The sequence below is a fragment of the Tupaia chinensis genome, unplaced genomic scaffold, assembly GCF_000334495.1.
Source record: "Tupaia chinensis unplaced genomic scaffold, TupChi_1.0 Scaffold145685_1, whole genome shotgun sequence".
Classification (NCBI taxonomy): Eukaryota; Metazoa; Chordata; class Mammalia; order Scandentia; family Tupaiidae; genus Tupaia; species Tupaia belangeri.
Window position 1 is genome coordinate 4,880,247 of NW_006205542.1, and position 6,000 is coordinate 4,886,246.

The 6,000-nt window shown below is 39.8% G+C and overlaps 1 protein-coding gene and 1 long non-coding RNA gene across 2 annotated transcripts in view; both read right to left on the reverse strand.

Moving 5' to 3' along the window:
• CDC50A (cell division cycle 50 P4-ATPase accessory subunit A) overlaps window positions 1-6,000 on the reverse strand; it is a 48,235-nt gene that overhangs the window by 23,029 nt on the left and 19,206 nt on the right.
• The window catches only part of LOC114006110 (uncharacterized), a 19,524-nt gene continuing 16,729 nt past the window's right edge, over window positions 3,206-6,000 (reverse strand). The window contains exon 3 of the long non-coding RNA XR_003547872.1: window positions 3,206-3,331. This is a non-coding gene — a long non-coding RNA (uncharacterized LOC114006110). The remainder of the gene's footprint in view (window positions 3,332-6,000) is intronic.

Here is a 6,000-nt window from a genome sequence, read left to right on the forward strand (position 1 = left end):
AGGCAGAGAATGAGCTATTCATAAATCAATTAAAGAAGACCCTGTAGAGTCCCTGTCACTAACATAGGGGTCTGGTTTGCACATACACTGCTTGAAGGTTACAGTAAAGGTTAGTTTATCAATTAGCAGAATCAGCAGAGTATGTTTAGTATATAGTGCTCCTAATCCAGGACATTAATGTGGGAGGGGTGCACATACCTCCAGAATGGCCCCAGGGTAGGTAGGCGAATTCCATGAGGTCAAGTTCATAGGCACAAGATATTCAGGAGGCCCAGCCAGAAAAGGAACTGGGTCTCAGGGAGACAAGCAAAGAGGGAGATCAGAGGAGAGCTCAATGTATGGATTCTACCTTTCACTTATAAAGTATCACATGTAAATATCTGTGTACAGATTTTTGTGAGGATATGTTTCCAAATCCTAGGTGAATACCTAGGAACAGGATCATATGATAAGAGTATGTTTGCTTTTTTAAGAACTGCCAAACTGGGAACCAGCAGTTAGCGTAATGGCTATGTTGCTGGACTCCTACGTAGTCGACCGCGGTTTGCGTCCTGGACCCAGTGGCTTAAAACTCACGCCGGGAGCGTGTGCGTGCGTGCCCAGGATCCCGAGAGGAGAGTGGAGGAGAAGGGATTGTGGCGTTGCCATCCCTCCTGGGGGGTGATTTCTCTCTTTCTGTCTCTATGTCTGTCTCTGTCTGTCTGGCGAGCACATGCGCCCTATAGTGAACAGCTCTCCAAAAAAAAAAAAGAACTGCCAAATTGTCTTCTAAAGTGGCTGTACCATCTTGCATTCCCTCCATCAATAAATGAGTTTCTGTTGCTCCATTGAATTGTCTTGGGACCTCTGCTGAAAATCAATTGGCAGTGGGACCAGCAGATTGTGTAATGATTACATTGCTGGACTCCCACATGGTCAACTGTGGTTCGAGTCTCTTATTTGGTGGCTTGAAACACATCAGGCATATGTGCATGTGTGCTCAAAATACCAAGTGAGTGGAGGAGAAGGGATTGTGGTATGGCCATCCCCCCTAGGGGGGTGATTTCTTGCTTTCTATCTCTCTGTCTCTCTAGTAAGCACACATGCCCTATAGCAAAAATCTCTCTTAAAAAAAGAGGAAGAAGGGACCAGCAGTTAGCATAATGGCTATGTCGCTGGACTCCCATGTAGTCGACCACGGTTTGCGTCCCGGACCCAGTGGCTTAAAACTCACGCTGGGCGCATGTGCATGCATGCCCAAGATCCCGAGAGGAGAATGGAGGAGAAGGGATTGTGGCGTGGCCATCCCCCCTGGGGGATGATTTCTTGCTTTCTGTCTCTCTGTCAAGCACACGCGCCCTATAGCAAAAAAAAAGGAAGAAAAGAAAATCAACTGGCAGTAAGTTGTTGGGTTTATTTCTGGATTCTCTATTCTGTTTCACTGAGTAATGTACTGGTTTTTGTGCCAGCTGTTTTGGTTATTATGGCTTTGTAATATATTGTTAAGTCAGGCAGTGAGATGCCTCCAACTTTATTCTTTTTGTAGTGTTCTTTTGGTGTATGGAGTCTTTTGTGATTCCAGACAAATTTTGTTATGATTATTTCTATTTCTGTGAAGAATATCTTTGGTATTTTATAGGAATTCCATCAAATTTGTATTTTAGTTTAGGTAATGTCTACATTTAGCTATACTGATTCATCCAGTTCATGAACAACAGATGTCTTTCCATTTTTTCATTTCTTCAATTTCTTTCTTTGGTTTATACTTTTCATTGCAGAGAGCTTTCAACTACTTGGTTGTTTTGCATGTGCATGTATGTGTGGTTACTGTAAATGAGATTGTTTCATTTCTGTCTCATTTCATTCATTGTTAGTAAACAAAGACACAATAGATATTTGTATGTTAACTTTGTACCCTGGGATTTTATTGTACTCATTTAACAGATATAAGAAATTTTTAGTGAATTTCTTAAGTTTTTCTATGTGTATAATCATGTTGCTTAAAAACAGAAACAAATTAACTTCTTCCTTTTCAGTTTGAATGCTTTTTATTTCATTCTATTGCTTGATTACATTGGCTAGGGCTTCCAGTACTATACTGAATAGGAGTGGAAAAGGCAGACACTCTTATCTTATTCCAGTTTTGGGTGGAAAAGCTTTCAACTTTTCCCCATTCAGTAAGATGTCAGCTGTGGGTTTGCCATATATGGCTTTTATTTTTTTAAGAAAGGTACATCTTCTAGGCCTATTTTGGTTGTTCATTTTCTTATTGTTGAGTATTAAGAGTGCTCTGTATATTTTGGGTTACAGTCCTTTATCAGATATGTCATTTGCAAAATAGCTTCCCCTATTCTGTGTCCTGTCCTCTCACTCTCTTGATAATTAAGACTGATGGAGGACAGCAGGTAGTGTGGTGGCTAAGGCACTGAACTCCACATGGCTGACCATGGTTCAAGTCCTAGACCCACGGCTTGCTTTCTCACTTTCCCTCTCTCTCTTTCTCTGTGTCTCTGTGTCTCTTTGGTGGGCATACATGCCCTTACAGCAAATTTAAATAAATAGCCATAGTTACTGTGCTTTAATAAAATAAGAAAATGAGTCATTTAATCTTTATTTCTGAAAGAAAAGGAACATATAGCCTTTTACAGCTAGAAAACAGGGCCAGCATCTAACTATAACATGTAGCTGCTTTGTAAAAAAACCACACAATTGCGCAATACAACTTAGTTGGGTCAATTCTGATATAACTTCCTTTAGAAATGTTTTCAATCGAAGCATATTTGTTTACTAGTGAAATTTTGTTTAGAGAAAGTTTTTCTTTTATTGCAAATACCAAATTAAAGCTAAGCACATAACTAAAACAAACTAAAAACATAGGTCTCCCAGATAAACAAAATACATAATTTTTCACTAGATCTATGGGCCACCAATGGCATATTCATGCTCTATATTCTACTTAAACACCTAGTTTTATGATGAAGAAATGAAATAGAAGAACAAACTCTACTTAAAATTCTGTACATTTTCTCCTTTTTACTGTCTAATCTAAAGGAGTTTTAAAAAATTAAAATTGGCCAGCAGGTGTCATGGAGGTTAAGACCGCTAGATTCCCATGTAGCTGACTGCGTATTTCGAGTCCTGGACTCGGAGACTTGAAAATCACATCAGGTTCATGTGTGCCCAAAATCCTGACAGAAGAATGGAGGAGAAGGGATTGTACCATGGCCATCCTCTCAGGGGATGATTTCTCACTTTCCATTGCAAACACGTGAGTTCTCTCTCTCTGTATTAAATGCTGTTGAACAGAAACTTCTCAGAACACACTCTTTAGAATTAGTTTCTAGGACGAGGTCTGAAAGAGAAGTCAATTGTGATTAAGCAAAAACATATAGCTAAACAAAAATAATTAATTTGATGGAATCCAAGATCTAATAAATTATAATACACTAAAAAAAAAAAAAAAAACATTTTATTGAGATCAAGAGTAATTGCTGAGGGCTGGCAGGTGGCGTGGTGGTTAAGGGTGCTGGACTCCCACATGACTGACAGTGGTTTGAGTCCCGGACCTGGCAGCTTACTTTCTCATTTCTCTCCCTCCCTCTCTCTCTTTCCCCCCTTCCTCTCTGGTCAAATTAAAATACATAAATAAATAAAGTTAAATAAAATATTCTTTAAAAAAGAGAGTAATTGCTGAATATTGAATTATACTTAAACAAAATCAAAGTATAATTATAACATTTTCATCACCATTTGCTAATTGCAATTTTTTTTTAAATACACGTCTTGATTCCAGGAAAATCTGAAAGAAGTGTTTTAAAAAATAATTAACATAGTAAGCCTTAATATGTGTAAGACATAATAAAAGGGACAGAAAGATATGAAAATTAATACACGTTTTACTTAGTCAACAGTTAACACTGCCCTTTCTTTCATACACATATTTCATCTAATGCTCACCAAAATCCCATAGTGTTATCTCTATTTTATATAATAAGAACACACGCAGGAACTTGCCCAGCATCATACAAGTAGCAATAGCTGCTATTTAGGCAGGAACTAAGGAATTTTCACTCCAAATCCAATGTTCCTTCTACTATTATTTTACTTTATCAAGAATAGTCTTTTTTTGTCTTCTTACAAAATACTTTATCAAATATACCACAGAAATACAAAAAAAGCTACTGAAAAATGCTAAATGCCAAACTGGATGGCAGAGAGGACAATAAGTCATAAGTAGGCCGGTACTGTTTTTTTTTTTGAGAAGAAACAAGATCTTGAAGAGTTGTAAAATAAAGATTGGGGGGGATAAGAAAAATGGGGGCATACAGAGAAGAAAGAAGGTAGAAAGTATTATAGCACTTAATATACATCACTTTATTTAAATAGTACAATAGCCCTGCAAAATTTGTTTCTATTTTCCTTATTTTATACCAAAAAAACCATCATTTAAGAAGGTTGGGAACCAGCAGTTAGCGTAATGGCTGTCGCTGGACTCCCACTTAGTCGACCGTGGTTCGTGTCCCGGACCCGGTGGCTTAAAATTCACTCAGGGCGCGTGTGCATGCATGCCCAAGATCCTGAGAGGAGAATGGAGGAGAAGGGATTGCGGCGTGACCATCCCTCCTGGGGGGTGATTTCTTGCTTTCTGTCTCTGTGTCTCTCTCTGGCGAGCGCACGCGCCCTATAGCGAAAACCTCTCAAAAAAAAAAAAATTGATTAAGGTTTAGTAATTTTCCCAAAATCACCCAGCTAGTAATTTTGAGCAAAAGTCTGAACTTAGGCCTGCCTGTCTCCACCACCTTTGTTCTTTCTTTCTTTTCTGTTTTTTTAAAGAGAATTTTTGTACAGGGTGTATGCACTTGCGGGAGAAAAAAGAGAGACAGAAAGCAAGAAATCACCACCCCAAGAGGGATGACCACACCACAATCCCTTCTCCATTCTCCTCTCACGATTTTTGGGCACGTATGCATACACATGCAGCCTGCGTGAGGTTTGCTTTTTTTTTTTTTTAATAATTATTTACTTAATTTTATTCATTATAATTATTTTTTAATTTGACCACAGACAGACAGAGGGAAAGTGTGAAAGCAAGCCACCAGGTCTGGAACTCGAACCATGATCTGCCATGTGGGAGTCTAGCACCTCAACCATTATGCCACTTGCCAGCTCTCCAGCATGAGTTTTAAGACACCAGGTCTGGGACTTGAACTGCGGTCGACTGCGTTGGGAGTCCAGTGACGTAACCATTACGCCATCCACTGGTCCCCCCAGCCTGTGCTCTCTCACAATGAACATGTCCTTTCTGATGTACAAACTCAGGGCCTTCACATTGTAAGAACACAGAGAAACTTCTGATAGATAGTGGTGATTCTGTGATTGTTGTTACTGAGGGACACAGGGCTCCACCTCACACTTCTGAAACCAAAGAAAAGGAGGGGTCCTTTCTCTAACTTTCTAGTAGCCAGTACAAAGGCACAAGATGTAGAGTCAGCAATCAGAAGTACCCACATAAATTAATGAATCCTGAGAGACAGGGACAAGAGTAGGTGTGATTAAATTGGCAGGACAGTAGTCTATCAGGGAGAACATAACAACTGCTGTGGCTTCTGCACAAAACTTTATGCTTCTCAACCTCCCTTACTTTCCATCTGTCCCCAAATCTAATTCTCCAAGAATCTCCACCCATTTTGTGTAAGAGCTAATCAATCTCCCTCTAATAAATTCCTTCTCTGTCTAAACTAGCCAGAGTTGGTTACTGCTGCTGAAAAAAAAGTCTACAAAAGCGAAGTAACCATGGGACCAGCAGTTAGCGTAATGGCTATGTCACTTTACTCCCATGTAGTCGACAGCAGTTAGAATCCTGAACCCGGTGGCTTAAACTCATGCTGGGAGTCTGTGCATGCATGCCTAAGATCCTGAGAGGAGAATGTAGGAGAAGGCATTGCGGCGTGGCCATCCCCCCGGGGGGTGATTTCTTGTTTTCTGTCTCTGTCTCTCTCCGTCTTTCTGGCAAGCACATGC